General features: G+C 33.7%; 1 pseudogene; it reads left to right on the top strand.

Moving 5' to 3' along the window:
- The first annotated feature begins 2048 nt into the window (after window positions 1–2048).
- LOC112479093 lies at window positions 2049–2167 on the top strand (annotated as a pseudogene).
- Window positions 2168–12211: the final 10044 nt, after the last annotated feature.

The raw sequence follows: 12211 nt of genomic DNA, 5'->3' as shown, positions 1-12211 counted from the left end.
TAGAAATAGTGCACATGGCTTCCCCCGCTTAGTTTAATTATTGCAATTTCAAGGAGTGGAATCGTGCTGTGGAGAATACTTTTTAGAAATCTACTTTTATTTTTCTATTCTTACGTATATGGTTGGGAATTCATGAGTCATAATATTTATAAGTCTTGGTGTACATGTTTTTTTTCTTGTTTTCTATTAAATGGTGTTCAAAATATATTGTATGTTAGCTGATGCATATAAATATTTAGATTTTATAATAATGCTGTGGTTTAAATTAAACTTGTTCCAAATAATTCTGACCTTCATGTGAATAAACTGTCCAGTATTCTTCTTTCTATACCAACTTATACAAATTATACTTAACACTTATTTGGCTTTTGGAATGTACTGGACAGTTTGAATAATATAAATTACATATAACATATAGTAGAGATATTCACATTGTACAATTTAGAATGTAAAGATATTCAAATTTCTACATACAAAGCAATCAAATTCTGATATACTAACTATTATGACCTTCCCCTTTATTTGGGAAATATTTGGAACATTCTGTGCTCACTCTCCTCAGATAAAGTATGAGTAGGCAATTAGAGTCAAATGGTTGGCTTTTGAATTTTGAAAGCTAACGTCTAGGCATCTGTAAGAAAAATAATTATGGATCAGAAAATAAAAACAGAGTTAGTTTTTCCTAACTTTAAATAATAGCTCAAATTAGTCTGACGAGGAGAAGGGAGAGTGTAATGTAACAAGAATAATAGAATAGATACCAGTACGGATATTGGAATACAAGATCTGTGGCTTGCAAGGCATACCGCAGTGAACTTAAAGGGTCTACAGTGCTACACTAAGTCATTCAGATACATGCCACAAAGAATGGGAAGGCACTGGATAATACTAAACATAGGAGTAGCAGGATTAAGTTTGCATTCTACAATAATTTACATGACTAAAGTGAGAAAGATAAAAGAGGAAGCAGTTGAAACTGGGAGCACAAAGAAGTCTATTACCAGATCTTAAGGAGAAATAGAAACTGAACAATTAATATACAATGGGAAAAGGGAAGAATAAACTCTAGAGTGGTTTTCCCAGATAAATTGAGAGGGCTTAATAAGAATTGTAATAATAACTAATATTTATGCAGTGGTTACAATATGCTAAGTAGTGGTTAGACAATGGTGGCTAGTGAATGTTTAACAACCAGGTCTCTGGAATCAGGGGTGGAGTGGGGAGGGACCTGATATGTAGTTTGTCAATTTTTGTGGTGTAAATACTCCACAAAGTTGGTATGGCTGATTTAAACCTAATAATGAAATGTCACTCAATACAAGTTGGGTAGAGATGTGTAAAATCGACTCTAACAAGCTGCTATTAGGTAGCTCCAGATTGTCACTAGAAATTTTTACATGTGTTAACTTCTTTTAATCCTCATAGCATCTCCTTTTAAGTAAGGGTTTCTTAACCTCCATAGTATTGACATTTAGAACTAGATAATTCTTTGCTGCGGGGGGCTGTCCTGTGAATTGTAGAATGTTTATTATTACGCTTGGCCTCTACTCCATGGATGCCAGTAAAACACCCTGCACAGGCCCCAGGTGTGACAAACATGTCTCTGGTCATTGTCAGATGATCTCTGGGGAAAAAGATCAACTCCAATTGAAAACCATTGCTTTAAGACATAACTTATAATTTTCTTTTTCTTCTCTTCCTCCTCTTCCTCCTAATTCTTTGTCCTCTACTTTTTATTTTTGCAAATAAAAAAAAGTTAAAACAGAAAAAATTACATACTTAAAAATCGGTAGATTCAATATTTTAACACAGATAGTCTGCCTCTGAAGTAGATAGATGAATGAACAGACAGGTAGATAGATGGAGATATAGACAAAGACGTAGACATAGACTATATTATCTCAATACTGTAATTACTGGATGGCAAACCATCATGAATCAAGCAGTCCTTATTTTGATTCCAATTTTGCATGAATAGTAATATCATCTTTGGTTTAATTGTTTCCCCTTGTAGTATGAGAAGAAAAATATATTAAAAATATTGAATGGTCTACTGCCATGCCAACCTGAACAAGCCCGATCCCGTCTGATCTCAGAAGCTAAGCAGGGATGGGCCTGATTAGTACTTGGATGGGAGGCCACCTAGGAAGACGAGGTGTTGTAGGCATAAAAAATAATAAAAAGGGATCGTAAGTTGATAAAGTCCTTGCAATCTGTGAGGTCAACCAAGGGTCTCCTTGCCTAAAAAAAATATATGTATTGAATAATTAACATTATTTTGAGACAATTTTGTTGTGATTATTAATATAATTTTATCAGTAAAATGTCTTTATTCTTTTTCCCTGCCTATAGTCTTTATCTCTGTAACTTAGTTTATTCTTCATGTAAAATGGGATAGTAATATATCTACATAAAGTATTGCTATGCAAAAAGTGAAATAAGACAGAGAAAGATAAATACTATATGCATCACTTATATATGGAATCTAAAAAGGCTGAACTCAGGAGTATGAGGCAAAATGGTGCAGATGATAGAAGCTTCCTACATTCCTTCTTGCAACTACATCAAAGGTGTGATAGAAACACGGGCAAACAGCAAGCAGAGTTGCCTGAGGATCTAGAGGAACAGAAACGCTACAACTAGGGAGAAGAAAAAGAAATCACCCTGAAATGGTAAAAGGTAAGAGGGAGCAAAGACTGGAATCTTCTTGGTCCCCAGTAGCTGAGTGGCACAGAGGCTGCAGCAGAGGCAGTTGGCAGCTGCAGATTCTTCTTAAAGGGGCTGTGTCCACAAGCGGACTTTTGCATACCTGCTCGCTCTGAGTACCAACGCAGTGTCAGCTCCTCCGAGGGCAGCAGGGTTTTTCAGGAGTTGCCAGAGCAAGGGCCGGAGGAGGCAAGGCTTTCTCCCAGGCAGAAGGGCTGGCGGTATCCATTGTTCCTCTGTTGAGCCCTCCCCACACCCAGTTAGCGAACTCAGCTGCCTCCATAGCTGAGGTCATCAAACTGGATAATAAAGGCGCTCTACCCAGAGGAGTCCCTGAAACTCCACCTACCCCAACTCACGCAGCAAGTCTGGTGCTCCTCACTGAACTGTGCCAAGTCTCACACTGGTGGCAACTGACCTCAGTTTCTGGAGTGGCTTCTTGAGGCAGCTATAAGCACAGTATCTGTGGTTTGCTTGCTGAATCTTAACAGGTGGCCCCAGAGGGGCACAAGATGGAGCTAAACTTAGCTTGCAGCTGAACCTCTCTCAGGACCGTGCCACTGGACACCTACTACACAAAGCCATGCTAATAAGACTGGGAGGTTTAGGAGCTTTGATTAGTACACAGAAACAGACATGGAAAGGCAGCCAAAATGGGAAGACAAAGGAGCAGAAACCATATGAAAGAACAGAACATAAATCAAGGAAAAATGGAGTCAAGCAATCTACCAGATGCAGAGTTCAAAACACTGATTATAAAGATGTTCAATTAAATTAAGGGGAGTGTAGATGAACTCAGAGAGAACTTTAACAGAGATAAAAAATGTAAAAATCTAAATGTAAATTATAAAAAAATTCTTCAGAAATGAAGAATACATTATCTGAAATGAAGAGTATATTAGAGGGAATCAACAGAGTAGAAGAAGAAGAATATTAAAACACTATATAGAGGGTGAGGAAGCCAAGGACACTCAATCAGAATGACAAAATAAAAGTAACCAAGAATATAAAATATAATAACAATTTAAGGAGCCTATGGGACAAAAATTAAAGGTAACAACATCTGTGTCATAGGGATACCTGAAGAGGGAGAACAAGAAGTTGACTATGTATTTGAAGAAATAATGCTGGAAAACTTCCCAAACCTGGTGAAGGAAATAGACATATAACCCTAGGAAGCTCAAAGAGTCTCCAAAACCAGAAACCCAAAAAGGCCTACACCAAGACACATCATAATTAAAATACCAAAAGTTAAATACAAAAAGAGAACCTTAAAAACAGCAAGAGAAAAGCAATTAGTTACCTACAAGGGAGCTCCGACAAGACTGGCAGCCAATTTTTCAAAAGAAACTTTGCAGGACAGAGGGTTTGGCTCAAAATATTCAGTGTTGAAAACTCAGAATCTACAGCCAAGAATATCCAGCAAAGCTATCATTTAGAGTCGAAGGACAGATAAAGAGCTTCCCAGACAAAAATAAGCTCAAGGAATTTATCAGCACCAAGCCAGTATTACAGGAATTGTGGGAGGGATTTCTTTGAGAAGAATAACCATGTTTCAAAAACATGAATAATGAATGGTAATAACTGCGTATTTATCAAGTACCTCAAATGGAAAGGAAGTTGCTCCAACCACAAGATAGGTGGCTGAATGGATAAGTAAACAAGACCCCTACAGATGCTGTCTGTAAGAGACTCACTTCAGATTAAAAGACATACAGACTAAAAGGAAGAGGATGTAAAAAGATATTGCCTTGATGGACCTAGAGGGGATTGTACTAAATAAAGTAAGTCAGATAGAGAAAGAAAAATACCACTGACTTTATGTACATGTGCAATCTAAAGAATAAAATAAACAACAATAAAAATGGAAACAAACATATATACAGAGAATATTTTGAAGGCTACTAGGCCATGAGAAAAGGGTTGGGGGGGTTAGGAAAAATGGTGAAAAAAGGTAAAGGGATTAAGAAGTACAAATGGATAGATACAAAATAGCCATGGAGATATAAAGTGTAGCATAAGGAAAATAGGTAATAATGTTGTAATAAATATGTAAGGGAGAAGAGGGGTACTAGATTTAGTGGGACGATCACTTTGTGAGTTATACAGATCTCTGATCACTGTGCTATACAACTGAAACTAATATATTATTGTATGCCAACTAGAAGTAAAAAAATTCATTGAATTCTACAATATAAATATGAGCAATTAATTGCCTATTATACTTCAATAAATATGGGGGAAAATAAAAAAGAAAACAAATTAAAAGCCGAACTCTGAGACACAGAGACTATAGAATGGTGATTAACAAGGAATAGGGGTGGGAGAAAAGTAGAGATGTTGGTTAAAGAAAAAAAACACCCAGAAATAAGATGAATAAGTTCTGGGGATCTAATGACAGTATTGTGATTACAGTTAATGATACTGTATTATATACTTAAAAGGTGCTAAGAGAATAATCTTAAATATTCTCACCACAAAAATAAGGATAATTATGTGATGTAATTCAAGTGTTAGCTAACACTGTAGTGGTGATCATTTTGCAATATGGAAATATATCAAATAAATAAGGTGTATACTTTACATTTACATAATGTTACATGTCAATTATATCTCAATAAAATGGGGGAAAAAAGAGTTGTTATGAGGATTAACTAACAAAAATACTCTGGTTAGAATAGTGCTTGGCAGATATTTAGTTATGAATGTCTTAGTTTAAAAAGTAAACAAATAAAAACAATAAAAAGTAACAATGATTTACATATTTTTAGTTTTATCAAATACTAAGAAAGATCCAGGTATATATTTAGAGAATTACAGAATTCTAGGTCTAGAAGATAACTTACAAGACCTTGCTCTAACCACATCATGACTGTAAATGTTTAAGATATGTAATGTCTAATATGTATAATGTGTTATATATCTTATAAGAAATATAATGTTATATATGTATGCATGAAAGATTACTAATTTAAAACAACCGATAGATTATCAGATGAAGAAGAGGATGAAATGGAACGAGGAAAAGAAGGAGAAGAAAAAGAAAAGAGAAAAAAATATTTGTAATACTTGTCTACTTCAGAAATTCTTTCTCAAAAGAACAATGAGCATGAGAATCGACTGACGAAATATTCTAAACGTGCGCTAATACATGGTTTAACTGTCAATAAATAGAAAAGTCTTAAAAAATTAGTACACATAATAGTTTTATATGTCCCTTTTAATTTTTTAAATATTTATTGTGCCTTGATTGATAAAGGTGATTAAATGCAATGCTCTCTAATTTTTCCAAAGAAGTTAAGGAGAAATTAGATGGAAAGTACAAATACCGAGCCCAACTACAAAATAATACTGTAAAGAGGTGCCATTAAAGGCAAGTGCTTCAGCCCCTTCTGGCCCCCAGATCTACTGATATTATTTCTCTTAAACTTAAAATTTCAAAAAGTTTTGTTATATTTTTGGTTTGTTTTTGAATACGTGAAGAAAACACTTTTGGTTCATTTTAATATGAACATTTCAAATATATTTTGTATAGCCTTTCCTATCTTTCCAACAAATTATTATATTTGAATACTGTAGTCTCCTGAGCCTGGTGAGTTAGGAAAAACAGGAGTGTCAAACCAATTTCTAAAAAACAAACAAGCAAACAAATAAAAACTGAGACTCGGATAGTCTTACATTAAAACTTTAGTACACACAATATGTAGCTGCCAGAGATGGTAGAAATGTGAACAACTTGAATGAAAATAAGCTTTCCACTTTAAATTTACTAATCTCTGATATATGTCATAATAATTTTCAAAACTTGTAAGCTTTCAATAATTAAACTGAATATTTTCCCATGTTTCCACTTTTGTAATACTCACCCAGCAGATATCAAATGCTACATGCTAGACTTTGTTTTAGGTACAGGGGATACAGTGAAGAATAAGCCCTAATCCTCTCCTTTAGTGAAACTCATACAGAGCTGGAAAAGCAGATAACAACAAAATAAAGAGATAAATTATAATTTAAAATTGTGTTTTCTGAAGAAAAGTCAAAAAAGGTAAAGTAGTAGGGTATTTTAAGATGCAAAGTATCATGATGTAAAATGACTCCCAGAATTTGAACGTTGACAGTTTCTTTCCATTTTGAAATTTTTATCTAATCATAAACAAATTAAATTATCAGTACCTTTATTTGTAAAGCTCTACTCTTACCCTATGTCACTGGTCAATTAAATTAACTGTTCTTATTTTGTTATCTTTTAATATATCATTTATATTGGTGTCTTAATGTATCATTTATATTGGTGTCAGTAATGTTAATCGTCTATTTTGCAGTCTAAATCTCTAATGCTTGTATTATAACCCACAAACTTAGAATTTTAAAAGCAGGGAAAATCTAAACAAATTTCAAAGTAAGTAGGGATTAAGGAATCATATTTTTCTGATCAGGACCATTTAGTCCTAAAGAGAACTGAATTTCTCAAAATCGGAGGTGATTTGGAAACCCAGCTTATTTATTTTCTATCTTATTACTCTTTTTTATTCTTTGTGTAGAAAGTATATGCCTAACACATAATTACAACAGGCTGTCATCTATGTCATGTTATTTTAAAGGGAAATGTTAGAAACTTCACATCCCTCAAAATCACCTCATATGCTGGAGCCCCCTAAGAGCCCCGCAATTCATAAACAGTTCATAAATATTCCTTCAAACATTATTTATTATTCACCCATTATTTATGAATTAAGGTTATCACATGCTTTCTGAGGTCAGGATTTAATAGTGTGAAAAATAAGGAATTTTATCACCATAGGGATGAGGAATGATGAGTAGCCTTATAGAAAACTCAAAAAACAAATGTTGCTAGTTTCATAATTTGGCCTAATAAACACAACCATGGGAGTAGAGAGGTTCTCTAAAACCCTGAATTGTTTTCCATAAGGAAGGATGTGGAGGTCATATCCTATGAGATCTCTTTAAAAAGTTTCTAACTGCTAACTGAGCTTCTCCCCAATATAACCCTAATGTTTATGTTTTGTTTTCTCTGTATACCTTATATCATATTTTTCTTTCTAATCTCAAAAAAAAAAAAAGAAAAGAAAAGAAAAGAAAAAGAAAAACCATGCTCTTTAAATATATTTTAGGAAAATTTTTGGAAATAATTGTTCTATTGAACAAAAAATATCATAATCAAGGGGTAAATGGTTCAGGGAAATAATAACGAAAACGAAGAATTATATGAGAGAGGGTGAGTATTTAGAAGAATGATTGCTGAATATATCTAATATAAAATGATCATTTCAAAACAAATATGGATTCTGTAGAATCATATACTGTCAGTATAGATGTGTATAATTATGTTAAAATAAAATATTTCTTATTCTTAAGATATGTATTTGCCCCTCAGAAATTCCTGGTCCTCAAATTCCAAAATAAAATTTTAGCTTTATTTTTAGTCTCCTCCCTCACCACCTCCTTACTGATCCCTGGTTCATTTAGCAAATAATTTTAAAATTGAGGAATTTCTGCTAATGTCCAGAGAACTAGCTACCTTGCACAGAAGAACTAAATGGGGAAATCTCAGCATGGATTAAAGACAGGAAAAAAAGGAGGTCTTAGGATGCAGACTTTTGATAATAAAAAACTCAAGATGATTCAGAAAAGCTCTATGCATGGATGAGGACAATGGGATTATAAAGCTAAAGTAGTACCCTAGTAATCGGCTAGGTACAGAAATCCCCATAAAATATACTATCGGAGATTTAATACGGGAACTGCCTTTACTCACCAAAATGAATTTTTTCCACATATTCATTATGTTAATGTAAATAACCCTTATAAATAGTTTCATGAACATGGATCTGAAAATTGGAATTATTCAACCCCCAGGGATAATCCTATTATTCTTGGAATCATCACTAATATTTTGCAAAAAAAAAAAAAAAAAAAAAAAGGTTTCCTAATATAGTGAGTGCTAACAAATTAAAAAATTATTAGCATTATAAATTATAAAAACAATATACACTCAAAAAGTACTTTTTTTTTTCCTAGAGATTGAGATAGTGGAATTTGGATCATCTTTATATTTAACTCTCAGCTACACTATTAAAACATAAGACATGGAAGAGAAACCCTTTGAAATTGATTTAGGCTTCCTTAATTGAGTATTTATTTTACTAACTTTAAGAATGCACTGCCCAAGATATACATATTGATACTTTCAGTACAAAAAACTATAGTAAACAACACCCTTGTTATCTGTATTTTTCCTATAATAAATGACACATTTTATTCTTTAGAGTTCATTATATTCATTTGAGCCTCCCTATCTGCTAGAACTGACATTTATATATTTCACTGTTTATAAAATTTGTCTCAGATGTAGCACAGATACATCTTTATTTCTCACTAAAGATCAGAATTATGAGTTTACCCAAACAAAATGTTGTACAATTCCCAGGGGCTCTGTCTTAGCCTGAGTCCCATACAAAATAAATAGATGTGAAGCAAAAGTGTATGTGCTAACAGTTAACTGAGTAGTACAATCCCAAGGAAGCAAGAGTGAGGGATGTAAAGGGATGTAAAGCAAGGAAGGAAGGAAAGCAAGTGCAAGAGGGTGGTTTTCCTAAGCTAATCTCAGCTTCCAAACAAACTCAGTTAATTATTCAGTTTCACAGGGCATCTTCATAGCAGCCCCATGAATTATTGTGTCTGAGAACAGCCTATGGGGGGCAGTGAGTGGTAGAGAAACATTTGTCATATATCTGATCATGCACAATGTGTTTCTCCTTCCCCTTCCCCTTATACGCCCTCAGTGCTAAAGATAGCACTTCCACAATGTCCTGTCACCAGTCCCCTCCAGGTGACTGATGCAGAAGCCAGAGCCTGCTGGATACTCTCTGCCAATGCACAGTCACCTCGGTTTGTACTTCGTCACTCTATGCTGCCCTTAAGGCTTAGGGATCTGTAGGGACAGCAAGAGCAGTTACCCAGCTTCACAAAGTTCTGCTAGAGCCACACCAGGATGTGGAGTAGCACATGAAATGATTTCTGTAGAGACCTTAACTTTTCCTACGGCAGTAAAAAATGTTTCAGTCCTCCTATAAAAAAAACAAAATGTGTGTATGTTTATGTGGTGTGTGTGTGTATATACATATATATTTCTTTTTCTTTCACATTTCAATGATCAGAAAAGTCTTCCTGAGGGTTCTTCCAGAGATCTTTATGATTTGCAATCCAAACTTCAAAATCAAATGCAAAATCATTCCTCGTCTTACATCACCTTTACATCCAACCTCATGCTTTTTTTTCTTTGATCTTTGTTTTGTACTGGGGCTTAACATCATTCTTCATTCCTTTCTTTAATCCTTTCAACCTTAAACATTTTTTTCTTACCATTATCTACTCTTGAAAAAAACAGTTTTGATTATTATAATGATCTAAACTCTCCTATATCTTTGTCTTATCGGTTTAACAATTCCTCCAAAGATTTTAAATAATTTAAAAGCAGTATACAAGAATATTTATTATTTGGTGTTTTCTTGCTCTATAAAATTTTCTTCAGCTCATCATTATTATCTTTTGGGATGTACTAAAAGCAATAATCAATCAGTTGAAAAACCCAGGATTATAATAAATTCTAGGAGACATTCATTGTTTTTAAAAAAGTCATTAATTTTAAAAGGAGTAACTGTGCCTAATTTGTTTAACTTTCTTCCATGGTAAAGTGAAAGGCCAGAAAGATGAAAGGGACAATCTTTAGCCTACTCTCTCAAATATTCTCTTAAATATTGTTTGAATGCAGTAACAGTTGGAGGAAAATATTTATCATCAGGCTAGAAAAATATGGTGACTATCATGCTAAAATAGTGAGTAAACAAATTAGTTCCCCAGTTTATTTTCAAACAGAAAGAAAAAAATAAAACAATCCAAGTTTCCTGAATTAAGATAGTGAGGCAAAGATATTATACTCTATCTTATGAGAGGGAAAAAAACATACAGAGAAAAAGAAACACAAATAGCAACTTTGGTGAAACTAAGAGACAGCTATGCACAAAGACTGAAAGTAACTGGGCAATGATAAATGATTTTGTAGAAATAAGGAAGGTAAGTTGGTGCATGCAGAAGAAAATACTCCCAAGCAGTCAGTTGATAAAACTCATGTAGCTCTTCTAAATTGCAGAAGTTGGAGAGATGAGTAAGAAAAAATGGGTGTGGGGGAAAGGAAGAAGGGCTGAAAAACAGAATAGTATGAGCAGCTGTTTAAAGAGTAATTAGACCTAAAGACCAATTCTATACAATTCTATTCAGTTCTGAAGGAAACAAGTATGTTCTCCAGGTCAGATGACTTAGGAATCCTGTCACAGAGAAGGGCTAGAATACTGTTGCATATAAAAATACTCCCACACTGTCAATGTGCTTCAATGACTTAGGAATCCTGTCACAGAGAAGGGCTAGAATACTGTTGCAAATAAAAATACTCCCACACTGTCAATGTTCTAGAGTCCTAGAACTCTAGGTGTCAGACACTTACATTCCAGGCAGGTGATTGTAGAATTGTTCTCTGGAAAAATTAACTGAACTTAGAAATTATCTGCTCCACAGAAAAAAACACAAATCCTTTTTGAATGTATAATCGAAAGGCTCCCAATTATTGGTAATTCCGTAGGAAAACCTAAAAATTGATAAAAATTCATTTGTGCTGCTTTAGAAATTAAAATCATAATTCAATTTTAGATTAAGAGTCTGTCATCTATTGAAGTAGACCAGTCAGAAAAAAAAAGAAAAAAAGCGAAGCAACCATACAGCTTGATTCTTTAGTTGGTACTCTTCACCTACATTTTTTCTTTTTAAACTAACCTTTATTTTGAAACAATTATGCTGACTTGGCCTAGCAATATTAACTATCAAGTTTATGGTGCCTCTGGCAGGTAGGGGTTGGCTAAGTATAATCTTCCAAGATATTCAGTCAATTCTTAAATTAAGGACTTCATTCAAATATGATGCATAAAGATGGATCAGACATTTGTGGAGAGATTGCAGCATGAAAGGAAAGAGCCCTAACAAAGAGAATTAAACAGGCTTAGAAAAGGTAGAGAAAAATGCAATGGACAGAAGAAAACTCCAAAATAGTTATAATAAATTTCATTAAAAAATGGAAAACAAGAATTATTTAAATGCTGAAATAAAAAGAAATTAGTAAAGGTGTTAGAAGATAAAATTGAGGAAATTTACCAGGTTGATTTCCAGAATGAAAGCAAAGGAAATCTCATGACAGCCAAACAGGAGCCCTGTGAACTTTTTGAATTGCAACAAAGACATGCAGGGTTAACGTGCTTCAGAAAAGAGCAAACATACTGGACAAACTTCTTAAACAGCTTTGAATGAATGAAATTAGATGTAGAATAATGGTAGAATTTGCAGTGTTAATAGATAATGAGGGATAATTTAATAATGAGTTTAAAGAAAACCAAGTCCATAAAAAAAGAAAATTTTCAATACCAAGGATAACGGAAAG

Source organism: Pteropus alecto, unplaced genomic scaffold (genome assembly GCF_000325575.1).
Source record: "Pteropus alecto unplaced genomic scaffold, ASM32557v1 scaffold33, whole genome shotgun sequence".
Taxonomy (NCBI): Eukaryota; Metazoa; Chordata; class Mammalia; order Chiroptera; family Pteropodidae; genus Pteropus; species Pteropus alecto.
Note: the sequence above shows the minus strand (reverse complement) of the source record. Positions and strands in the feature narration are given on the sequence as shown.